This window comes from Anabrus simplex, chromosome 4 (assembly GCF_040414725.1).
Source record: "Anabrus simplex isolate iqAnaSimp1 chromosome 4, ASM4041472v1, whole genome shotgun sequence".
Taxonomy (NCBI): Eukaryota; Metazoa; Arthropoda; class Insecta; order Orthoptera; family Tettigoniidae; genus Anabrus; species Anabrus simplex.
Window position 1 is genome coordinate 8,339,647 of NC_090268.1, and position 27,522 is coordinate 8,367,168.

The 27,522-nt window shown below is 41.2% G+C and overlaps 1 protein-coding gene across 1 annotated transcript in view; it reads left to right on the plus strand.

Annotated features, from left to right (window-relative positions):
• Nucleotides 1-27,522, plus strand: part of tai (taiman) — a 433,432-nt gene that overhangs the window by 24,395 nt on the left and 381,515 nt on the right. The gene's annotated exons all lie outside the window — the stretch shown is intronic.

A 27,522-nucleotide genomic window follows, 5' to 3' on the forward strand; every position in this document is an offset into this window, starting at 1 on the left:
AGTACAGTCATGGTTTTCACAAAAATACACTGGGACTATTTGTTTTTAACTTAAAAAGCTTTATAGTTTTATAGTTTCACTCGCTTACTGAGTGTACGCACATAAACGACAAACGAGGGAAATATTCGTCACGACGTATAAGACACGTTATATTCATGAAGAATGCCACATAACTCGCGAAACCTTCACCTATAATCCAAGAGGAACACTACAAAAATTCACTATTTACCACCATCACAGACAACCAAATACAACATTCTTTTACTTCGCGGTTAGGTCTGTATTCATGCTGGGTAACCTAAATATTTTTCTGTGGCTATCGGAAAACATATTCTACATGTGCCATCAGTGAATTGCTCGAAAAAACATCATACATTCTGAAATCCAAAAATAAAATATATTCTTTTGTATTACAATTGATTTCATAAACTGGCTCTATTTTTATTAGCAAGACGATGTGCAAGTGGTTATACTGTTAACATGTTGATATTTTTCTTGTAGCCCCTAGCGTGTGGCGCTGAACACTGTGTCAAGTATTAAAACTAGCATGCCTTACCTAAGCTAGCTGGCCTGTCGCCGTAAATTGCTGTCGGGGTGGGACCACAGCCACGCCCCGCCCCGCTTCAAGTCAAGGCCAAGTCATCCAAGCGACTTAAATTTCGCTGGGGGTAGCTCTCTTTCGCGCCGGCAAGGAAACCCAGCTCGCTGGAGAAGCGGAACTACGGTAGTGTGAGCGGATTGTCGAGACAGCTGTACTTGGCTTCGCTTAGATGTTCGCAGTTTTTTAACATTATAAAAAGCGTCCTAAGGAATAGTAAGAAAATGTTAATACAAAGTTATTTACCCCGGCAGCGCTGGGGTAGTTGGGGTTCAGTGCACGCTACTGCTTTTGACGTTCCTTTTTACCCTAGGCTACTAGATCGCAGAGTAAACCGGATCTCCCTTGGGCGTTTATGGTTGTTTTAATAAATTTTGTTGAGCAAACACTAACTGTGTCACCAGATATCTTCAACATGGCGACATCGTACGGCATGGAATATCCCCCGTTTGACCATTCGAAAATCCGATTTCCTCTGCCGGGTTTGAAACCGCGATCTTGGGATCCGGAGGCCAACACTACACAGAGGGAGCTTACTTCAGGCCACCCTGTAGTACCTTGGTGGTTAATTTCTGGAAATATCTAATATTTATTGGAATACTGGTTCTTTTTGACGCCCTTAACAAGGCACACGAGTTCTAACGTGTTGTGTTGTTGTTTGAGTCATCAGTCCATAGAGTGGTTTGATGCAGCTTTCCACGCCACCCTATCATGTGCTAACCTTTTTATTTCTACGTAACTACTGCATCCTACATCTGCTCTAATCTGCTTGTCATATTCGTACCTTGGTCTTCCCCTACCGTTATTACCACCTACCCCTCAAAAACTAACTGCACAAGTGTCTTAAGATTTGTCCAATCATTCCATCTCTTCTTCTGGTCAAATTGAGCTCATCTTCTCTCACCAATTCGATTCAGTATATCTTCATTCGTGATTCGATCTATACATCTCACCTTCAGCATTCTTCTGTAACACCACATTTCAAAAGCTTCTATTCTCTTTTTTTCTGAGCTAGTTATCGTTCATGTTTCACTTCCATACAGTGCCACGCTCCAGACGAAAGTCTTCAAAAACATCTTTCTAATTCCTATATCTATGTTCGAAGTGAGCAAATTTATTTTCTTAAGAAAGTCCTTTCTTGTGCTAGTCTGCATTTTGTCCACCTTACTTCTGCCATCGTTAGTTATTTTACTACCCAAGTAACAATATTCATCTAAAGACATGATACTGTATAGGCTTTTGGGCTTATGCCGTGTCAAGAAAATAAGGTGACATTCTTAACGTTTCGCAGGGAACTGTGCTCTGCGTCCTCAGAAGAAATCTAGACTGTCCACAAGAAAGGCTTCTTAAACAATGACACATTAAATTTGGAACGTTGTAATAGAATGACAGTATTCATCTACTGCCTTTAAGACTTCCCTTTCTAATTTAATATTTCCTGCGACACCTGACTTCGTTCGAATGCACTCCATTACTTTTGTTTTGGACTTATTTTCATTTTGTACTCCTCACCCAAGACTCTGTCCATACCATTCAGCAATTTCTCCAGATCTTCTGCAGTCTTAGATAAAATAACAATATCATCAGCAAATCTCAGGGTTTTGATTTCCTCTCCTTGTATTGTGATTACCTTCCCAAATTCCTCTTTGATTTCCTATACTGCCTGTACTGTATAAACATGGAAAAGGAGAGGGGGCAAACTTTTCTGGATTGCTGCTTCATTTTCAAAGCTCTCAATTCTTATCACTGATTTTTATACAGTTTATAGATAATTCTTTCCCGGTATCTGGTCCCGATCACCTTCAGAATCTCAAATAGCTTCGTCCATTCAACATTATCAAATGCCTTTTTCAAGATCTACGAACGCCATGTATGTGGGCTTGTCGGTCCTCTAAGATCAGACATAAAGTCAGGATTGCTTCACGTGTTTCTACATTTCTTCTGAAGCCAAAATTGATCTTCTCTCAACTCCGTTTCAACTTGTCTTTCCATTCTTCTGTAAATAATATGTGTTAAAATTTTGCAGTTTTCTCGTCCCGAGGTGGTGCAGCTGCACCAACCCTCTTATCATTCTAAACTCTCGGACGGTACCTGGCATATAATCCAGATCACCGGGCTAATCGTTACGGTACGGAGTTGTGTGCCAAGTTCTCGCAAGTTTCGTATTTTTTCTACATTTAAGTTACGATTTTAATTTTAGTATCTTTTTAAATGAGATCATTTTATCGTATTTCGTAGGGAAGTTCTAATCATATAGGCTACCACAAATGGAACTATGGTTCTTGGATGATATTTTCCCTCGCCCTAGTATAGTTTTCTAAATTTAGAAAGAGTGTGTATTGCCATTTTATATTGTACACTAGCTCGTACGGTTATTTGTTCGCAGGGATTTGAAAGACCTTGTGGCGGCCTCTTTCGTCATTAACTAGTCATGACGTATTGTTAAGTTATCCCATCAAGAGGCCCCTCCAAATAACAACCTATGACGTTTCACTACGATTTCACAAGTTGCGCATTAAAGAAATCCGTCAAGAAGTATTAGTAAAGATCAAGCAAAGCCGTTTTAGTGGCCTGCCGGCAGAGAATATGTTCTTTGTTTTCTTGGTCGTTTTTCTCAGTAATTGGCGCAAACTTGTTTGTTTAAATACTGTTCTGTGTTACGTACCTTTATAGAACATGGCCTGTCTCCGCCGCTTCATCTTCTTTCGATTTGAAAAAAGGAAAGCGTTGTATAAAATGTATTGAAAATGCACACGTCTGGAAACATAATAATATTGTGACTGTCTTCGGACACTCCCGGCACTAAAAGCCATACGCCATTTCATTTCAATATTGTGACTGGGTCCGTGACTCCACCGACACGAGACTGGAGTATTTGAGCACCCTTAAATACGAACTGGTCTCTATCAAACCCGCCGACTTCCCCCGAAGTACCGTCTCAACTACTCAGATCTGTGAACAGAACAAGGCCAGGAATAACTTATTGCTCATTTAGCACGACAGGCATTTGAAAGAGAAGCCAGTCAAATGTTTTGCACATGTGACGGATTGCCGCTTACTTAGGACTTTAGGCCTACTTATTATTTTTATTTACTTTATCAAAAATAAGTACTTAGTCCAGATATCAGTATTATTTGGTGTATTTGACGGCTTTTTTTGGTATTGCGTGATTTGTGATTGCATTGATTTCTGCTAATATTAGCTCCACAATCTTTCAAGTACTTATACTGTATGTAAAATGTGTATAACAGTTATCAACAAAGTTGCCAGGCGAATTTTCTCCGTGATCTCTACTTTCCTGTGTCATTTTCATTCCTGTAACACGTAGAAACTACAATATTAGTTATCGCCTCGAAAGTTTGGACACGCCTCACCAGTCGGCACATTTCTGTAACTAAGTGCTGGTTGGGGGCCTCCTCGCGTGACCTGACCCCAAGCGTCTATATTCTAGACCCAGTAGACTGAGTTAGGGCTGATGTTCAGGATACGAGTCAGCGACTAATGCACCTGTGTGATAACGTGTGTTTGAAGGAATTGGAGGGGGGGAGCTAGTAATAATAATAATCGTATGATCTCAGCTACCGTGTGCAGACATTTCAATTTGACACTATCTGGCTGTCTGTTCGTCGATTTCGACGTTCCATTTTACTCTAGGCACACTAGATTGCAGACCGAGTAAACCGAAACTCTCTTGGCCGTCTGTGGCTGAGATTTAATGAATTTTGTCGGGTAAACACCAAATGTGTCACCAGAGATCTTTTACCTGCTGACATCGTAGAACATGAAGAATGGAATGGACTTTTTTTTCCGCCCTTCAAAAATCAGAGTTCCTCTGTAGGGTTTGAACCCCCTATCTTGGGATCCGGAGGCCGACACTCTACCACTGATCCACAGAGGCAGCGAGGGCTAGTGAACGTGGCCTTGGCACGCAATTTGGCTGCCGCTAGTCGTGGGCGCAGGCCGACTCGACGCGACTTTGCTGGGCTGGCTGTTCGGATCGATGTGTTGGTATCGAGATGTTGCGTCCGGTCAGCACGGCGCCAGCCTCAGCGCCGGGACGCGCCTGCGTGCATTGCTGCGGCATTTGCATCAGCTTGGGCTAGGTAAGGGACGACAGGCAGTGACGTCACACTCAGGCAAGGTGGCTCGCTCTCTCACTTTAGCCAGACTTAGCTTGCTTTGCTTTGCGTTGCTTTTGAGGATTATTCTAACGCACCAGCCGGCCGAACTTGGGCCGCGAGAGAAAGTGTAGTAATGACGGTCACAGGCAAGCTGTGTCGTAACCGCGTCGCTTAGGTACTCTCACTTCCAAGAGTTAATACCTCGACTGTGCTGCACCGAGCGCAGACTACATTCCTCTGATACTAGGCATCTAGATTTTCAAATTGTTGTGCATGTACTTAGTCTGTATTATGGGTGATGTTTTGTTGATTATTCAGAAGGGAAACTTCGTACAAATCTATGGCCGTATGCCAGTGGTTTAGGTGATACCATGGAAAGTTTCACGACAGGTCGCGTGAAATCTACGGAATTTGCACGGTGACAGTGCTCGAGTGTGTTTTAAATTATGGTGGCTATCGTTATGAAGTTCATCTGTCCATAGACAGGTTTGAGACGTCCCTCCTTGCCAACTTACCCTGTACCTATAAGTAATTATTGCGTCCTGCATCTACTTTAATATATTTGCAATACTTAACATCGTGGCGTTTCCTTTCCATTCATATCTTTTTAATTTTTCCTGCAAATCAAACTGAACTAATCCCGAAGTGTGTCCTATCAACATGGTTTTTTTTTTCTATGCCGATCTCACTGGCAGAGTCTTTCTGTTCCCATATTAGTGGGTTCGATCCTGTCCTTGGCTTACAGACACTGGTCCTCTGTGTACACACACAAACAAGGGCTCAATAAACAATCTGCATGATTTGAATAATGTGCTGTACACGCCAGCCTACCTGAATGTGCAACGTCGCACCGCTTGTACACTGCCATCGCATCCGACCCCGATACTTGAGATTCTTGTTGCTTCTCTCTGCTCAGATTCGTAATTCATATCGGGTGTTTTACCACTCATTTATGCAACTGATGATCTCCTTTAACTCGTAGGGCAACCGGCTGCTTGGTTAACTGTTCAGCACGCTGGCCTTTGCTCCATTAGGTTCTGGGTTCGATTCCCGAACGAGTAGAGGATTTTAACCTTTATCGGTCAATTTTCTGGCTTGGCGACTGTGTGTCTGTGCCGTCTTTAACATCAGAATTCATCCTAGTTTGGGCCCCATCCTCACAGACGCGCAGGTCGCTCCGTGGGTGTCAATTCGACAGACCTGCACCAGACTCTCCGGAGGTCATACACCATTATTACTTACCTCATAAGGGTAGGTCGTGTGTATGAAATGTAGAAATTTCTCTCCTCCTTGAAGTGCTGATGGATAACTTTTGCAGACTACTTTTTATGTATTCAAAAGTCTGCAACAGACTCGTGCTGATATCTTCTTTGGAGGTGTTATTTTCTCCGAATTCTGTATTTACCTCTCAGATTGAGCGTAGTTTTCCGTGCTTTTCCTAACACGGAAGACGACATAGGTAGATTGAGGAACTTAAAGTGAGGAAGGTCTAGAGGGAACATAAGTAACACATTCGCGAAATTTTCCAAACTTACTTGAGAAGGATTCTAGTTTCATATTTGGTTCGTTTATTAGGAGGTTATTGGTTGCTAACCTCTGAGTTTAAGCATTTTAATGACTAGTATGTACGGTTTCCTATCACTGTCTGAAATTTCAGATTATATTACTAGTATTTGCTTCGTTTATCAGTTGACGTCATGACACGTCAGTTACTGTGTTTACACAGTTTGTACGCGTCATAGACTTGGACATTTCATTTCTGTTATGGTCTGATCTGCGTAACCAAGTTGATTAATTGCTCACCTGTCTTATTCTACTGGTTGTTCTGTCTTCTGGGTTGCAGGATCTAATAATGGCGCCACTCACTATCAGGAGTTACTGCTGCCTTCAATGAGAACTTGATTATGATGTTTTTCATTGTATGGTTAGCGAAGTCTGAAAGTTCCTTCTGGCTGCTTTTGTTTGTTTTATCAATGGCATAACAAATAATAGATAATATTAAATTTCTCCGTTAATGTTAGCTGAATCGAAAAAGTGTTCACTGTAAAGGTTGATTAAAATATAATTTCAGATCTTTTATGTGTTATGCACATAATAATAATAACTGAGATGATTAGGGTACATTTTTGTTTCATTAAATATTCTTTTTTACTTTGAGATTGGTGGAACATAAAGCAAACATAAAAACACAAAAAAAACTGTAAACTCATTAATGACCGTATAGTTACCCTACTCCTAAACGAGTACGAGCCTCAGATCCGAAAGGATGGTGACCTTACATTCCATCTGGCATAATTAGCCGCAAAGCACATCGCATATAATCCAGCGTCACATTTTCTGCACTGGTTGTGTCCTATGCTGGTGCAAGCTCATCTCTTTCTCTTATTTTCTGGAACAGGTTCAACATAGTGATCCTTCTGGTCAAACCTCCCATCGTGAAAAACGCAGCCAGAAGGTTTTGAAGCAAAATATCATCTTGGACCTTTCAGGATACTCTGGTACCGCTGAAGGTATGTTTGAGCGATCTCTCTTCGGAAGTCCGGTACTTGTCATAATTCATATGCTATTCTGGTTTGAAATGAGTAAGCGGTTTTCAGCAAACTTGTAACTGGTCTCAGCTTCCCTATTTTATCCAGCCTATCGAGTGAAGTAACTGCACAATATGAGCAACGCATAAAGCCTTTCCCTTGGACACCATATAGTTTCGCACATCATCCACATAATCTTAGTAACATTTCTTTCTAGGAGCAATCAAAATATCCAAAAATCGCATAATTTCCTTGTCTCGTTAGAATTTGACACATTTTGAACAAGGCATATTTCTTGCTCTCGGTAACAAGAAGCGAGATAACTTCACTGTTAATAAAATGTTCTACATGTTCAGGGCATGATTTTTCTCTGACACAACTCATATCTGGACATTTCTTTCAAGAACGTCACTTTTTGACCACGTAGAGGTTTGAAGATTATTTTTAAGAATTCCTACGTGGGCATTTTATCCCATTCCGCTCATGTTCTGTATCTCCACCGATTCTAGCCCTATACGAAAGAACAGCCTCAGGAGGCGTACGGAGTTGACTACCTGTAAGTTTAACCACCATCTTCATCTGCTAAATCCTCATTAGATCCCTTATATATCCTTTCCAATTCCTCATCCAGATTTCCTAAAATACCAATTTGATTTTGAACGCACAAACTGGAAATAATGAATACGGAGTGAATAAAAATGGCTTGTGCCAACCTACCAATATACTTTCCTTCAAACTAACATTACTTTTCTCTCTAGCCATGTATTATGTAAGGTAATACGACGTAAATATGTTAAATGAATGCAATAAACATGCAAAATAATAGGGTTGGTCTACCTCTATTTTTTCTTCACTTAAACAACACAACTTCGACAATCAGTAACGAGCATTTCAATGACAATGCGCTTACTTTTACCACATGGATAAGTTATTACCAACCTTCTGTGATGCATGCTAACAAATATACACAGCTGATATCAACACAGATGAAGAAAATCCATCACCTTGAGGGCTAGTACACCTTATGTTGTATGTTACACATTTTTGCTATACTATGGAGATATACCAAGTTTGAGTTTCTGTTGCCAAGTCCCTCAACGGTATCACTAACGTGGTAATATATATAATTTATTCGACATAATGACGAACTAGCTGGCGATGGTGGTAGTGCTGTGATTGTTTTTTTATAAGCTGATACACCGTATGGTCAGTGATGAGAAAGATCATGCACACTATCGAAATGATAAGAGCATGAAAGTACGATTACTCGAAGAATGGTTGTGGGGAGAGAAGATGAATCACGAAACAGGTGATTAGAAGCCTAGACCTCGAATCCTTAATATTACTTAGCAGGAAGAAGAGAGACTGCTACTTGTGCGATTGTGATTTTGGTATTAATTCTGCCTTGTGGTATACGATACTGACTGTTGCAGAGTCTGTGTTGTTTGTTGGGGCTAGGATTAAGAAAAATAGGCGCGGGGGAGAGTGGGATTGTGATATGTGCCACCCTAGCATTTTCTTTATTGGAAAAGGAGAAAGTTTAGAAAACTGAAGGATTCAATCCCATAAGTTTCTCATATCCATGGATTACTCCCCTCACTGCGTAGTAAACCGTAGACGCTGAACTCCCCTGACCTGTTTGCGTAGCGAATTTTTGCGCCAAGACCCGACGAGTTACGTTCCTATTCATATGAAATATGCACTGAAATAAAGGAAGTTTGTATCCTGAAATGCTGATATTAAAGAGACTTTCGAAATTTGTAAATGCTGCTTTGTCGAGCGAATGACACATGGCAGACTTAAAAATCATAATCAGCCGTCGTTACCCTCTCTTCATGTACAGTAGCTGCGATTAGGGCGAGGAAGAAATATTCTATTGTAGCCACCTGACTTTTTTTTGTTTCGGCACACTGAAAAACCTAACAGTCATTAAAAATGGCCTGAAACTAGGAATTGTTTCTTCTGCTAATTCCTACTTTTAATTCGTTTAATTATTTAGAAAAGTACTTCGCGGAAATACACACAAAATGTCATGACACAGCAAGTAGTAGAGACTCGCGCAAGGGTAGCAGGGGCTTCGTCAGACTGGCAGTCTCCGTTACTAAGTGGTCAAATATTAAATGATTTTTTAATTGTATAATCACGCCGTAGTTCTCTTTAATTGTACTATTGCCGCACTTCAGTTGGTAGACTTTACGTCTCTTTCGAAATTCGCTCACGGAGCATTAAAAACTCACCATTTTTATATTTTTAAAAACAAGTTTGTTGTCCCACCCTCTCTGCTATAGGCCTCAGACCAGGGTACGTTTTTTTTTTTTTTTTTTTTTTTTGTCCCCCACTTCTAAGTCCCAGTCATCACCACTGTTCATTTATGTCGGTTACCACGACGCGGTGCAGCTTTTGAAGAGTATTTGAGTAATTCATCTGCCCCTTGGCAGTTTCTGTTTTTCTCTAAACATTGTTACTGGTTTTACTTCCCAGTAACTACATTCTAATGGTTTCTCTAAATATTTATTTTCTCCTATAGTTTTCTCCGGGAAGTGGTGAACAAAGTCCTCTGAGTGGCTTAGTGTATGCGTGTCCATGTTGTGTTGTCGTTAGTAGGACAAGGTCTGCTTGCTCTGTGCTCGCCATCCGCTCGTCGAGTTCATTGCGAAACTGGGAATACGACGCGGCAGCAGGTAACTGCTCACCATTGACGCTGTGATTAAGGAAGTGTGTCTATATGCTTTGAAAGGTTTTCTGTTAAGTATTCTTAGGAATTAATGAGCACCATAGTCTACATGTAAAATTCAGTAGCTTGCTTTCGGGAGATGTTGGGTTCGAATGCACCATCGGGGATTCCTGTCCCATCGTTACCGGAAACCTGAGTTAACGCGACGTTAATATGTGAGACCCACATCACTAACGGATAGGAAAAATCAAGAGAAAAACCTCCTTATGAAAATGTTGGTTAGTCTCAGAGACAGAGTCTGGTGATGATTATTGCTTTGTGAAAGTGTGTATTTTATTAATTTTAAAAATTTCGAAATATTGAAAAGGCTTTGAAGTATAATTTTACTCAAATTATATTCAAATGTATTTATATCTTAACGGTCTACTGTATGTTATTCAGTAGTCACAAGCCTATATTTATTAGTTTTGATTCGGGACTGTGATGGCGCATGTACGCCTACAGTAAATAGAAATAACATCAGTTCAAAACAATAAGTTAAATTGTACAAGATCCACCTTTTCAATACAAGATATGTTGTTGATAAAAATTACGTCATCATTTATTAAATGGTACCGGTTTCAACATCCATGGACGTCATCATCAGTTAAATAGGGTCATTATACAAAGATACACATTAAAGTTAAAACACATAAAATTGACCCTCATAATTAAAATTATCTATAACAAGTTAAAATATAAAGCATATTTATGCTAAATGTCCAGGTTTGATTATATAATTAGTACAAGATTGACAACTTGTTAGTCACTAATAAAATTAAAAAACTGAAGTTGGGAAGCCTCATAGAAGTAAGTTCGAAGTCATTGACAGTTTTAAAATTATTTAGATTTGGGTGCTTTGTACAGCATTGGTATCAACGTATGTAGAGAAATGTATGCTTAGTGCGATGCAGTAATGTTAAATACGTTGAAAGAAGTGGATGATGTTCCTCTGTAAGCGTAAAAACAATACTAAGTCAGTAGATAATACATATAAAGGCCATCTTCGTAAGTACGATGTTATGTCGTATTTCTTTGGAGCGAGTGGATCTTGTGACCGGAACTGTATGTTGAAGAAGTTAAAATATTCTCGATCCAATGCGGGCCTTTTGGTTGACTGGTTGTATGTACTGCGGAGTTGAGTTTAAGAGGAACTCTTTATCAACAACATATCTTGTATTGAAAAGCTGGATCTTGTACAATTTAACTTATTGTTCTGTAATCTCTATTCAATGCGGACCAAACATGAAATTCTTGACTTTAAACATCAGTTCATTCACAAGTAATTTTTTTAAAGAACGGTGTGAACAAATTAATTTAATGTCTGCTGCTAGGTCGTTTAGTATGTTTGCCTGATGTTCCAACAGAGATGATGCGGGGAACAGCGGCTGTGAGATATTTTGTTTCCCAAGACAAATTTATCGCTGGTCGAATAACTAGCTTTTAAGAGAACTTGCATCTGATTGGAAAGCATCTAATGCTCGGAAGCTATACTGAATTCTATTATTGTGCATGAGACTCCAGATTGAAGCCCTTCAAATAATTTATTCCTTCAGGATGTATGGTTCGTTGTTGCCCAATACATACATGATTGTAAAATATCTTTAGTACGGTAACGATCTTTCTCGAGTATGGCACGTGTCTGGCATTTCGTATCTAACAGTAATTGATTGAACCAATTTCAATCTGAACATCCGGTATAAAGGGGAAATGATTACGTTTTGTAGAGAACATTTCAGATTGTCTTGAAATTATAAATGAAATGTCGTATGGCTTTTAGTGCCGGGATATCCCAGGACGGGTCCGGCTCGCCAGTTGCAGGTCTTTCTATTTGACGCCAGTAGGCGACCTGCGCGTCGTGATGAGGATGAAATGATGATGAAGACAACACATACACCCAGCCCCGTGCCGTAGGAATTAACTAATTAAGGTTAAAATCCCCGACCCGGCCGGGAATCGAACCCGGGACCCTCTGAACCGAAGGCCAGTACGCTGACCGTTCAGCCAACGAGTCGGACAAATTATAAATAATTCGATTTTACTTATATTCTGTGTTCAAGCGTGCTACGGTTTGGAAGTTGGTTAAGCTAAGAAAGATCGGCGCTGTTGCACTTTCTGTTGGCATTTCTGCAGGTTTTACTTCCTCGTTAGGATTTTCCAAGACATAGAGGTTCTGTTTTTCCAGCTTTGTTGGATCTATTGAATTCAGGACGAATTGGTGAGTAGAACACTTACGTTATAGAGTCCTAAATATGTACTGTTTCGTTAAATTACTGTCAAAACTCACATGTACATCCGAAGCTGAATTTTATTCTTCTGTGCCAGTTTTTCCAAGAAGTTTAATTTTAAGAAAATATTTGATGTTCTAGAGAAGCATTGAAAGGTGTAGTTGGGGCCGAGCGTTGTCGTCTTGTCTGCACATTAAAAAATAACTCAAATTAGAAGTACCGACGTAGCTGGCATGAATATCAACGCCTCTTACGGACATGGCACTTCAAGAACAACTTGAAAATTTACGTTTGGAGTAGGAAGTACGTGAAATGTTTACATGTTTTAATTATCTTTCAAGCAGGTAATGAGGTAATCATTTCTGAAATACAGTTAGGATATTTTTTGATGGTAACAGTTGTGAGCGCGCTACCGCAAGTGGTCAGGTAGTCTGTTAGTCGGTCAAGCGGCCCAGCGCCTTGGGCGGTGCGACTGCTGCTGCATTCCAACACCGTTCCGCCACCCCTTGTGGAGCCCTGCCCTGCTCTGTCACTTTGTACTTCAAGTGCCTTTACAAACACTTCGTTACCGACTACAAATTACAAAAGATGTTTTGGTGATATTACCGTAGCAGTTAACTTTTCAGTAGTATACTCCGTTAATTCGTGAAGTGTGTTACAGCAGGTACCTGTATTGTTACGGTGCCCGATCTTGCCTATTCCATGAGTGGTTAAATTGATTTCTAAAAATAATCTGTTATATTCACGAACATCGATCACATTTTTGGCTTCTATGATCCATTCGTTTTCTTCCTGTTTTCCTCTCTAATACAATACTTTATCGAATGTAAACAAATATAACTTCTGAGATTAGCCTACGCAAGGTAAATTAGCTAGGCTATCGAAGTTCAAGATTGATAAACAGAGAGAGTCTTTTGTCTTGGTTGAAATAGGCAGCATACGGCTCATAAGTTTTACGTGTACCGTACCTTCTATTAAATTGTTTCAACATTTAAGGACAGCTCCCTCAGAATTGCCGAACTTGGGACTTTCGGTATTTTGCTGTGTTACATTGAGTGCTGGTTTGCTGTAGTGTTTTCTGTCGGCAAATAGGTCGAATAGTGAGTTAACTTGTTTGTTGAAATCGTTGCTCGTGCCTTGGCAGATGGTTTGCTGACACTCTTTCACACACGATAATTAAACACAATCTGAAGGCATACTTACGTATTAACTTCAAGTGAAAAGGAACTAACGCACTCAATCTGTGTGTTCGCTGATCTTGCGACTCAGGAAATCTTCGACTACTGTATTTCTCATAAGCCAGTATGTCATTTCAGAGAGGAGATTTGTTTACTTTTAGTGGATGGTGAAATTGCTGGGCATGTTTTGTATTTTAGGGAAAAATTCTGTATACACCGTGACAGTGTGAAGCTGCAGGTAATATCTATGACAGTATTACTTTATTAGGGACGTTATAAATGGTTTTCTTCAGGTGGGTCTCTTGTTGAAAACTTTCCGTTGCGCGCCCATGGAGTTTTATTTTTGTACTCTTCTAGCATTTCTATTGGCATTACTTCTGATATTCTTTTAGAAAGGCGTAACCAGTAGGCACATTGCTATGTCCTCATTTAAATATCAAGCAGCATAGCTTCTGCAATTGATGTGTAACACAGTCTCCTGGTTCGTTGATTATAATTGCGAGGGCAATTTACTTCAATCTGAAAAGCATACGATAAGTTAAATGCTGGAGAACTAGAAATTACTTCATTTTCCTGGTGCCAGTTTTGTGACATACCGTACTAAAGACTGGAATTCGTTGAGTATCCTGTGTGCGTCGGAGAAATTTCAGTCACTTCAGTTGAAGATCATTCCTAACATTCGAACATTAAGCACATGTAATAAGAAGGGTTCACTCTGTAACGTCACTAATTGCTGGCAGTCTCGAATTTCAACTTCCGGTTCTTTCCCATTTATATTTGAACTTGGCCTTCATGGTATGTCGATTTGAGCTTTGAAAGGGCGTCTGTTAAACTGTCCATAGTCCATGAGGTTACTTTCTAAGTATATCAGCTGAAGCCAGTGACCCGAAAAGTGTAGTCATGTTAACACACTCAAGGTTTCTCTCTGCAGTGCATTGTGGTTTACTGCCTGCGTGGACTCCTTGCATGAAATGTAAAATGCGAGTAAAGAGCCTCATTGGACCTAGTTTTTAAGCTTTAGAAAAGTCTACCTAAACAACGTCTAAGTCGATCACGATCTTCCATTGCATAAAGAATGTTCAGCCGGTGTTTAGCTAGACGTCGTTTAAGGTTTCAATATTGGTTCGAAAATGGAAATAGAAGTATCTTCCATGCAACTCTTTGCTTGTCGCAACCAATGAAATTTGTCGGTGCGTGCGCTAAATGTTAGTCTTCCATACTCATTACTCAAATATGGCTAAGTATGAGCAGGACTTGCCCACAGATAAGAAAATCGTTTTCGGTGGAAATAAAATCTAACACTAAAGCGACACGAGCTTTGATTATAGTGTTGTTACGGTAAGTGTAATCTAAATAGCTTCTTTGTGAGGAAGATGGAACTGTATTACTATACGGGCCATATATATAGCTTGGATTCTAGAGATCATAGGTTCAAAACGTACCATCGGCAGTCCTGAAGATTGTTTTCCGTAGTTTCCCCATTTTTACATCAGGCAAATACTGGGGCTGTTATTATGGCCATAGCTCTTCCTTCCGAGTTCTTGCCTTTTCCTATCTCATAGTTGCAGAAAATTTGCCTGAATTAGCGCGACGATTATCCGCAAAAAATACACACACACACACACACACACACAAAACCTCCTGAGCGAGTTGGCCGTGCGGTTAGGGGCGCGCAGCCGTGAGCTTGCATCCGGGAGATAGTGGGTTCGAGCCCCACTGTCGGTAGCCCTGAAGATGGTTTTCCGTGGTTTCCCGTTTTCACACCAGGCAAATGCTGGGGCCGTACCTTAATTAAGGCCACGGCCGCTTCCTTCCTACTCCTAGCCCTTTCCTATCCCACCGTCGTCATAAGACCTATCTGTGTCGGTGCGACGTAAAGCAGCTAGCGAAAAAAAGCTATTGTCTTCGGAGGCCTGGGTTCGATTTTCGAAACTGCGGGAAATTTAACTATGGCAGAAGGGCTGAAATATAATTAAAATGGTACATTCATTGGGGCGTGTCTGACACGCACCACCTCGGGACGAGGACACCAGTTTACTTATTCGGTTAATAGAGTTGAATAGTATCAAGGTATCCTATTATCATTCTAAAATATGGTAAGATTAGCAGCTCCCAACTGTTGAGTCACCGAATTAAAATTATGAAACGTACCTGGAATGTTGAAGGTCGAGAAAACGGAAGTAGGTGCTCGGAAAAATTCTTTTGAAACATAAATGCGTACGTTGTAGGATGTAATCCTTCAAGAATTTGGTGAGAATTCTAAGTTGTATCCTCTACTAGTATAATGTGATGTCTTTAGTAATGATCTTATCGCCATATATTCTGCAGTTTTAACGAAGACTTGTTGACTGAAAAGTTATCTGTTAGGATTATTTCCCCCCCCCCATTTAGACCATTTTCACACCAGGCAAATGCTGAGACTGTATGTTAATTACGGCCGCTGCCGATTCCTTCTCACTCCTAGTCCTTTCCCTGTCCAATCCGTAAGACAATCTGTGTCAGTGCGACGTAGAGGGATTCATAAATGTTCCAGTTGGTGAACAGTACACGTGTTTCTACGCAGCGCAGGAAGAATATTTAACCATGAATAATTCAATATTCCTCACAAAATGTGTGTTCCTTCAAGCCAATCTAAAAAACGACTGGCGAGGCAAAGAGGTGATTTGCTGGGTGTTTGATTGTTGTCGTGCAGAACAAGAGCTGGTTTGTTCAGTCAACGATAACTTGGGGGGGGGGGGAAGAACTGATAATGCGTATAATGAGACTGGGATGTACCTGTCAAGAGGACTGCTACGCAACCAGATGCGGGACGACAGCTCCTCAGTTGGCCTCACAAGGCGGAATGTTCCCTGTTTGTCTTCAATACCGAGCTCGATAGCTGCGGTGGCGTACCAGATGCGACCGTGCCACTAGCGACCGCATAATTTGTAACCGTGCCGGATGCGACCGGCGTTGACAAATAAATTGTCATTTCATAAGTTGTGTCATCACCCAAGATAAGGTAAGCTAAACGAAGTGCAATGCCATTTCATCAAGTCCTGCAAGTAGTTACTGCCCCTACTTTACATAACACTTCTGGGGAAAACTCGTTTTACAACACGAAATATGGTGATGCGTTTACGTCTTTTCCCACCGGGCGAGTTGGCATGCGGTTAGAGGCGCGCGGCCCTGAGCTTGCATCCGGGAGATAGTGGGTTCGAATCCCACTGTCGGCAGCCCTGAAGATGGTTTTCCGTGGTTTCCCATTTTCACACCAGGCAAATGCTGGGGCTGTACTTTAAGACCAGGGCCGCTTCCTTCCCATTCCCATTCCTTGCCTATTGCAGGTCTTTCTACCTGACACCCTTGGGCGGCCTGCGCGTCTGGATGTGGGATTATGATAATGAAGTAGGGAAAGATGAAACCCAGTTTCGGCACGTAGCCTACTCCTCTACAATAATACCAAGGGGTCTGCTCAATGCTTTACGTCGCCATCCGACGGCCGAATCACCATCAGCAGCATCATATCCCCTCACTCCATTTGAACAATGCGAAAAGGTTTGGATTGGAATCCCGGATTTTGGTATGCAATCTAGTGTTTAGAAACTGTCTACCACCAACTTTTCTACCCTGCCGGCCAACATTCTGATGGTGATTTTTTTTTCATCCAGGCTAAGTGGCTCAGACGGTTGAGATGCTGGTCTTCCGACTCCAACTTGGCAGGTTCGATCCTGGCTCAGTCCGGTGGTATTTGAACGTGCTCAAATACGTCAGCTTTGTGTCGGTGGATTTACTGGCACATAAAATAAGTCCTGCAGGACTAAATTCCGGCACCTCGGCGTCTCCTTAAACCATAAAAGTAGTTACTGGGAAGTATTATTATATTTTTCTTTCGACCAACGGCACTCGAACCTGTTAACCACGGTGTCAGACCTTTATTTTAGAAAAGACCAAGTTAGCTACTTATAAGCAATCTGCTACTTGGTGACAGCCCTTAATGCAGAGCAATTGTAAGTGATTGATGGGTCGCATGCGGCACGATGCTTATCCGCTCGGTCGCTATTGGCACGATAATGGCCTGGTCGCATCTGGCACGTAACCATAGCTGCAGTCGCTTAAGTGTGGCTAGTATCCAGTATTCTGGAGATAGTGGGTTCGAACCCCACTATGGGCAGCCCTGCAGATGGTTTTCCGTGGTTTCCCATTTTCACACCAGACTGTACCTTAATTAAGGCCACGGTTGCTTCCTTTCCACTCCTAGCACTTTCCTGTCCCATCGTCGCCATAAGATCTATCAGTGTCGGTGCGACGTAAATCAACTTGAAAAAAAATCAGTCTTCAGTTCAGGATTAAAACCTTTGGGCGAGCTAAAAATCGAACTCGGAGCCTCCACCAGGTCTGGCGTTTGTTAGACATTTTGTTAATTTTAAGTTTTAGTTACATTTCACCATGTAGCGTCCATAACCATGACTTATGAGAAGGCGGACATCTGGTGGATGTATTGTGTACATGCACGTGCTCCCGCATGGCTTCAAGTGAATCACGTGCGGCGTTGTGGGTGATACGTCCAAGGTCTTGTCTCTTTTGCATCACTACTTTAAAGAGCAAAGATTGTTACGCTCGTCTTTAAATGAATTATACGCAGAATTGCAGGTGACAAATGTGTCTGCTGACGTCGTTAGGCTTAGTCCCCATCAGCCGTTGGTCGCTAATGGCATTCGTTTAATAAACTTCGTTAAGTAATCACGGTATTCTTTCCAGGCATCGAGGAGTTAGTCGGCATTCGTGTATATTCTACGAGCTTAGAATCCTCACTTACGATTTCCAGAAATAAACATATTACAGCAATTATTGCAGCCGTTCAAATGGTGATATACTTTTTTTTCTAGTGGCTTTACGTCGCACCGACACAGATAGGTCTTATGGCGACGATGGGACAGGAAAGTCTAAGAGTTGTAAGAAAGCGGCCGTGGCCTTACTTAAGGCACAGCCCCAGCATTTGCCTGGTGTGAAAATAGGAAACCACGGAAAACCATCTTCAGAGCTGCCGACAGTGGGATTCGAACCCACTATCTCCCGGATGCAAGCCCACAGCCGCGCGCGCCTAACCGCACGGCCAATTCGCCCGGTTGGTGATATACTTGCAATACATTGATAACAGTAACAATATATTAATCAACGTTGGTTTTTGTGGCTCATTGTATTAAGATAAAGAAATGCATGCATAGCACCACCATGGCATAGCGCGACGCACTCAAAGAAACTGTCGGCAGAGGGCGGTGAATGCAGTACTTTCCTCCCAACCACCACACCACAGCTCGACGATCCCTGAGTCCAGTTGCAGGGGCCGTGGATAGTACGGTCATGACTTTTACGTTCCTTCGAAACATTTCTTTGCTCACTGTCCGAGGCAGACCTTCACATGCCCTGATGAAGGCCCATGTAATTTGGCGGAAAGCTCGGCTTTGTTAAATATATATATATAAGTGGCTTTAATCTAGTTAGCACATTTATTTCTTTACTTTAATAACAATAATGATATGTTCGTCTTTTCAGACCTGAGCGTCAAAATTCTGCCAGTAAATTGAATGACGCCCCTAAATGCTAACAGACTGCGTTTATGTATAGTAAGCCGATGCTACTGCCATATACTGCTTCACGAGTGACCATAGAGAACGGGCGCTCAACCACCAACATTACACAGCTGGCATAGATTGTCATGAGAGAAGCCTTTTTAAAAACACGGTTTCCAAATACTATTTCCCAGATTTCAGCTTGCCATGGCAACACTCCTCACATACAGTACGTATAACATTAGGTGGCAGTGTCGTTCGGAAACAAGTGTGAGAAGATATTTGCAATAGCAGAACTGCTTTAACGAGTTTCCAAACAGCTGGATGCGATTGACTTGTCTCTAGTGCGTTAGTTAGTGTCGTTTTTATAGCCATGTCGTGCTACTTAACAGCAGTCTTGAATGTTATCGTTGAGAGCTAATGGAATTGCATTTCGGTTGTTATAAAGCCGAATTATTGTCAACATGATGCTATTTATTCCCTGAAATTAGTGTTCATTTTCTCTTTATGCATACAGTTTGTCTGATATCTTGAGGAAATTAATATCTGAGAAGTCGTCTGGCGGAACTTGTTCCTTTGATTACATAATTTGAGTACGGTAGTTTGTGTATAGTAAGCGAATGTTATGCTTCACGAGAGCTACTGCTCACGTTTATGGGTTGATAACGGTTGCTAGATTGATCTACTACTGCTAGAAGCATAGAAAGGGGAGGTCCGTGCACCCCTTATCCTGTGTATTGATAATATTCATTGTATACATTTTATTTACATTATTATTATTAATTTTGTCAACAGTCGCCAGCTAAACTGTATTTTAATAATAAGTGAGATAGCAGGAACACGATTATTTGAATGATTACCTCGTTAAGGATAGTCACACGTTATAATATGTGGTTATGGTATATACTGGCTTCGAATCTTGGCAGGTATTTTTCATACGTCGAAGATAATGTTTATAAATACTGAGGGTAAATTTGTCACCATTCAACCCTTCATGTACTGCAGTTAGGAGCTAGATGATGTGTTTGTTTATCGATATACGTAAGTCACTGGCGTAGGAATTGCGGAAAAAATTATATTTCCACTTTCTACTGGTTCCATTTCTTGTGAGAGAGAGTTTACGGTGCATTACGTCTTTTGGTATGAGCTAGAACAAATTTGTATCTGTATTTGTGACTGAGGTATGATAAATGCTAGTAAATGCCATCTTTATGCAGCCAGTTTCTGTTATGAATGGTGCAAATATGTCGCTCATAGCATTACTTAGTTTGAACATTTCAGTGGACTTGGCAGTTTGACGTATAACAGCACAGTCTGGCTAGCGGGGAAAGCAACGGGGAACTACATCTCGCCTGTTTCCCTAGAACATCTACCTACAGTGGTGCTGTTAGGGTTCCAGCCACCCTGTGGCTCCATCATACGGTGAAACTATAGTAGAGGTCTAGGAATACCAGGCGACGTGTAAAATAACTGTAGTGCTCCTCGGCATCACTGTTTACCCGACGTAATTCTATTGCTTCTTAGGAAACCTTATCTATTATACAGTAGAAGTATAAACTCCTTCAGTGAGAATATTACGAGGGTGAAGTACTGTAATTGCATTGTAGCGCCGCGTTCACAGATGACGAGGCAGGATATCCTGTGACAAGGTACTTCACAAATAGAAACAACCAAGCGCACATCAATCACATGTACAAGTGGTCCGTGTCTCGTAATGGTGCTGATATTTTTGTCTTGAATGGCCGGAATCTTCCGTAGCGTGGCTGTGTTGTGCAGTGATATTGCATTACGTTAAATTTGTTCGTGTGTTACGATATGTTGATGCGGCGTGTGCCATGATGGATCCGGAAATTTTCGTAGGTACTTTTCCCTCTTATGCGTGTTATCCCCAATACGTATTTATCATTAGTAGAATTTGCCGGCGAATATTAGGTAAATGGATGAATTTGTTGCGTGTCATCTAATACCATTGTATTTTCAGCTTAGGTAGATGAACGTCTTGAAATTAATACTTGTAACATTGCAAACTAGAGCCGCACAATGAGCGAATCTTCGTCAGATTATAGCTTTCTACTACCTACTATTATGCTAGCCTGCTGCTAGAACGACGAGAGACTGTACAGACTCGAACCAGACTCATTGCTGCCCAGTCAGTTGTGTCTACCGAAACTCGATAGCAGGCACGGTGGGTGATTAAACTTCAGTTTTGCGTTGCTAGTGTTATATGCAGTTATGACGCGGCGAAGGAGGCTGTTCAATGAAGAAGAGCTGGAATTTGGCAGCAGTGTACCAGTGAGCCACTTTCTGCTCGTTGTTCAGACAGCACGACAGTTCGGTAGGCTCGTTTGTTCAGTGAAGTTAGACTGGTTCTTTCCAACGCTCGTTGAGAAGTGTTCGGGTAGGAAGCTTTGAGTTTCGAAATGCTGAAATATAGGCCCATCTCTTATAAATTAGTTTGAGTGTGTCTACGCGTAGTTTTGCCCAGGTCTAGCACATACCACATGCAGCGTATTCCTTGTAGCTATTTGCTTTTTAATCAGGCCTGAATTCAACCGAATTCACTTCAAAGAGAGCTGAGAATTACGTATCAGCATGCGGGCACCATTTGAATAGATTGGTGAAGATAGTGTCGGAGCGGTCTGTTTCAGAGCAGTCTTGTAAGCTGAAAGAGAGACATCCTAGTAGTAACTGAAGTCGTGTATAACATGTAATTGTCAATTTAACTTGAATCGGTACCGGTACTTTAATTATACTTCAATACAGGCAGAAATACAGCGAACGCCTTTTCAATCTTTACAGTACACATTTTTCTTGCGCAGGAAACTATGGCAGAACCATGGCCAAACCACCGCTGCTTAGCCTGAAGGCCTGTTCATTATAAGGTGGCGCATGGTCAGCGTTATTCTTCGCTTTGTAGGCCGGAACAACCACCTCACCGTCAATTAGCTTCAACCAGCCTTCAAGTCCGGGCAAATATCTCTGACCTGGCCGGGAATCGAACCCGGGGCCTCCGTAGGCGCCCCTAGACCAGACTTTCGTACCTGTGTTCGAATAGTAACATCTGAAATATGCTATTACGATATTCGTCCGCAGCCTCAGGGAGTAACTTTCGTTTAATAATTGCTTTTTTGTTTTTACTTAAACTATGCGTATTCCTGGATGTTCTCTGTTATGAGATTTCGTTACTATTTTGAAAATTTGCCTTCAAATATAGTCTCGGATCATGCGGAATTTATAGCGCTTTATAAAATGTGGCTATTAATCGAAAGCTCGAAATGTTCGCAGTTATTGGTGCGTCCACTTTTCCATTGCGTCGTCAGCTTCAAATTGGAAACTTTGCCTCGTAATTCCAATGCCGCCAAATGAATTTTACCTTCCAGCGAAGGTATTTGAGATGCTTCACCACGTTTCAGAAAGTTATTTCAACCAACAGGAGGCTTTTTACAAGTCTCTTGCTATTGTTTTTGATTGGTGTGGTAACGGTGAACCGCTGTACCCATGTTCCCCAGCCCGAATCAGCATGCCTATGAGGGCTATCGCCAATTGCTGTATGTTAATGCGGGCCCTCCTCCTGGTTCTAACTGGTTATGCGATCGATCGTTGGTTATTATACGGGAGACGTTGCTTATGCTAGTTAGTAACATAATCGTGGTAATCCACTCGCAGAAATTGAAAAGCTAGTTCTAGTAAGGAAGGATTTGGAACTCCTCGTACGGGAACTGTAATCAATATTTCACATTATTACTCAACTTCGGCGAACTAATTAAGTTCTAAGATAAATTCATTTTTGCAGTCATACTTGTAACTAGGTTCACACTGATCAATACTGCTTTCACTGATAATGTCGTATGCTATACCACTTGGAAAGCCAGTCGAACAACGGTTTTTGCCAGAGTCAAGGACGTGGTCGATGGGGGAATTGTTTTGAGAATCGTAGTGACCATGGTAGGTCAGATAGGCGAGTTACTTTTGCTGGATCTTCAGACATAGCATATTATGTTATAGGGATGGAAGCTGGACGTAGTATACGACGTTTTGGACAAGCCTGACGCTGGGTAGGAACCATAGGCGGTAGTTTTTGTAGGCATTTCCCTAGGATGCCTCTAGAGCGGAGGTGCTGAGCTGGGTGCCCAGTGCGGCCGGGCTGGCTTTATGCGAATGCGGGCAGCTTACGTAGCAAGCATACGTCACACTGAAGAGCGGAGCAGTGACGTTCAATTGTGACAACCACTCCTCAGTGACCAGAGGTGCCAACTATTAGGGATTGTCTGTAATTATTACGGATTTCATCCCACGATTACGCTGTTACGGTCAAATGGGAAATTATTACGGAAAAGCGAAAAGAAAGAAAATAAAGAAAAATGTACAATTCTCTCGAGCATTATTGCTCAACCCTCCTCGTTTCACTGCTTGTGATCTGGGAGTACTTTTTGCTACCCGTGAGCGTTGTGAAATTCACTGTGAATGAAAGGTGCTCTACTCCAAATAATGTTGTGTTTACAGTTTTAAGTGTACTTGACAGTAACTCACCCACAGGAAGAGTTTTCGGTGTTGTTGGGAAAAATCAGACAAGTCAAGCCTACATTAAGCACATCTACACTGGAATCGCTTATTGTTTACAAGACGAACATGTCATCACAAAGGGAAGGATGCTTCAAGAAAACGTACTCTAAAAATCAGTGCCGGGTGCAAAGCTACAAAGAATTAAAAGGTAATGTGCTACTTTTATTGCGTAAACATCATATAATTTAGAAAATATTGTTAGAGGCGTCATCATCGAGAAGAGAAGAGCATGCGTTGGATTAGACAAGAAAATTTTCTGAGAGTGTGGCGAGGCCTCGGTGTGTGGGCTGGCGGGAGGGGGAAGGGGTGTGATATTCCTTATAACCCACTTCAAAAGTTGACACCTCTGAGATTGGGGAACAGTATTTTTGAAACCGCTTTCATCGCAAAAAACCGACCTTTTCAAGATATTCCTGTTTAATTTATATTGCGTTCGATATTGATACATTCAGAGAAAACTGACCAAGTTGTAATGTTTGCGTTACAGTTGACAAAGATGCAGGGTTTAAGCATACAAGCTACGAATTACAATTCCTTGGATGGGATGACAGTATTTACATTAAAAAAGTAAAATTCCTGTTATTCATTCAGCAAAACGTAATACACCGTATTTACATAATTCAACAAATTTACTGCCTGATTTTGTAGTATTTTATGAATTTCCTTGTTCACTGAAATTCTGAAAATAGTATCTAAAACGTATCAGGCTAACCTCTAAATGGCGAGTAACGACCATCCACGATAACAGTGTAAATGTACAGTATGTCTTCAAATAAATAATCTAACTGATGTTATTCCCAGTAGGAATGGTTGGATTGTTGGCGAGTTCGTGAGATAATTTAAACCCAAGCAACCAAGCGAAATATCTTTAAAACACCTCTTAAAATATAACAGTAACATTTTTAATTGCGTACAGTACAGGAATATTTGATGTTTTAGCCTAACTCCGGTCAAAACACATAAACTTGCGTGAATAGAAATAACGTATTTCTTACAACGTAAATGTCGTGGATTTTTGGCCTCTTTCTCTGCGTCCATTTCAAACTCCGGTATCGCTGCAGTGGTCGAGTGTGACTGGAAGAACTTGGTCCACCCTTCACGGCCTTCCTCGTGAACAGTCGAGATTTTCTTCTGAAGACGTGTTTTCTTGACCCGGCATAAGCCCAGAGCGCCGTAGTCTAAAAGGAGAAGACGGGCAGTCATCCGTGGTCCGTTTTATCGTGTTTACACGTGAAGTTTATATTTGTTTTTAATTTTGTTAACTGTATTTTTATTCATTTTATTGTGTTTAACTATCTTTGTATAATGTTAATGTGTTTTTCAAGCGTTTACTGTGAGTGAAATATATTATTTCGTTTCAATTGCAGTGCCTTATTCCATTTTAAAATCTATTTGTAAGAAAATAAGGCATTGTGAATTAGATCCACTGATTATTTTAAGTTCATAATAATTTTCTTCACAATCATCTTTTAAGATCTAGTCAATGGGTAAATTTTAATGTTTATTACATTGTATTTCGTACCACGAGGGGTCGATAACCTAGGCCAGTCTAAACAACAAGCCGCATCATCAATCTGCAGATTGTTTGTTAAAATTCTCTCCCCATCATCATCATCATCATAATGATTGTCATTATCATAATAATTTCTAATAATAGATAATTTAACCTGTAGCAAAGAAAGTTACAGAAGGCCAAGAGCCTTAATTTCACCACTTAAAGGCATAAATTGTGGAAACTCGACATTATTTCAGTGTTTTATTTGTAAGTGTGGATTTCACAACGGTAGATATTCAAATGAGAAATGGTTATACCAGCATACGAAATAGTTCTGTAGTTTCGAGGTTCGAACCCCACTGTCGGCAGGGCTGAAAATGGTTTTCCGTGGTTTCCCATTTTCACACCAGGCAAATGCTGGGGCTGTACCTTAATTAAGGCTACGGCCGCTTTCTTACAACTCCTAGCCCTTCCTTGTCCCGTCGTCGCCATAAGACCTGTCTGTGTCGGTGCGACGTAAAGCGACTAGCAAAAAAAAAAAAAAAAAAAAGCAGCTTAAGTTATTGAGAGAAGACTTTTGGTATTACAGTTTTCTTTCTGTGGTGTAAGAGGGCCAGGCATTGTAACTTCTTCTTTCGAAAGAAGTTATAATCAAATGTAGTGCTCCATAGCGCTGTCTCGAGAGGAATCTTCTTGAATATCTCCGCTGGTTCTCCTGAGTTTTATTTGCCCGTTGAAGGAGGCTACCGTCCACATTCGAGTTAGTTTAGGTCTTGTTTGCTCCTGAGGCAGGGGATTACGTTGTCTGATCTCACATAGATTACGTCACCCAGGTCCACGAGCACCGTTTTTTGTGAATAGTCGATTGTGTACATTGTTAGGCATGACAACACAGCTGCGTAGTGGGGAAAATTAGACTGAATGTCTCCTTTGACTAACAGTGGAATAGTAGAGCTTTAAGTATGAAATGTTCCGTCATTGCGACGTTTGACGATGTTCATTGAGAATTATTGCCAGAATTATAACATTTCCAAGACTAACTGAAAAACTTTCTGAGAAGGTGAATATCAAGCTGTGTCACTCACTTCATGTCTTCGGATTTGAAATAGAGGTTATACTATAGTAAATAAATATTATAATAGATAATATGATTATATTAGTCATTCATTAATCATTGTCCCAGAGGAGTGCGACGGGCTTCGGCAGCCGGCACAATTCCTATCCTCGCCGCTAGATGGGACTTCATTCATTCCATTCCTGACCCGGTCGAATGACTGGAAACAGGCTGCTGATTTTCAATCTTAAGAAAAAAGTACATATGCATGTTCCTCAATTCGTGCTTTGGACCACATTTCAGGAAAACTTGTGTTGATTGTTTTCTCCAATTCATTACTTTTACACCAGGTACGGGCTAGCTCTGTTAATTGCTTGTAATTGTGATTTCTCTTCGAATTGCGAAGGAGGTTATACTGCATTGTAACATTATAACAGGGATACCTGTGATTAGTTCCCTTTTTTTCCTTAGCACTTTAAATTCGTCCAAACTCTCAAGAGGTTTTCGTCAAAGATGGGATGGGGAAATACTAGGATTGGGAAGAAAGCAGTCGTGGTCCTAAAGGTAAGCCACAGTCCTGGCATTTCCCTAGAGTGAAAGTGGGAAAACTACGGGAAAGTATCTTCAAGACTACAGACGGTGGGGATCGAACCCATCGTCTCCCGAATGCACGTTTACTGCTACAAAAATCGCACCATGCAGCTAACTCTGTCGGTACTGATACCATAGTTCAAAAACGCATTAATCTTATACGGGTTTTCGTCCATAGTCCTGAATAGCCTATTCGAATGCTTGTTTTTGCAATTTGTTTTACGTCGCACCGACACAGTACGGTCTTATGGCGACGATGGGATAGGAGTGAGAAAGAAGTGGCCTGGAGATAAAATGGGAAACCACTGAAAACAGTGGGGTTCGAGCTCGCTATCTCCCGAATGCGGCCACTTGCTGTATCGTATGCTTGTTCTTGAACGCGGTGTTGCCAGAACACCAGTTCCAGGCTAAATTCAAAGCCAAGGTCTCGAAACGGCACTTTGTGGCCGGCACAAAACAGCTCCCAGTTATTTTACACCCCCATTAAAAGTGTACAACGCGTTTAAACGGTGGCATTCGCTACTAGTTTGCCGCTTTCCTAGCATAATAGAACTAAATTACGTAAGTTGTCGGCAAAGTGTGAACTGGATAAATACTAAACAAGAAAAATTGTATTACGAAAGATCATAGACGCGAACAAAGTTTGACTCTGATTATTCTGTACAAGAGTTCGTTCAGTTCTTATGTCAGGAAGTGTACTTGGAAATGATGATAGAGTCGGCTTCGTTCCAGAACTACCGACGAACTAAACCATTTTCAGTTGCTAATTCAGCTGTTCTATTACGGCTGGAAAAATATGAAAAATGCCTTTTTCTTTCAAAATTCTGGTACAAAAAGAAGGATAATTTGGATACTGTTCCAGTAGCGTGTTACACATTTTCTCTGTTCATTCTGTTAGGAT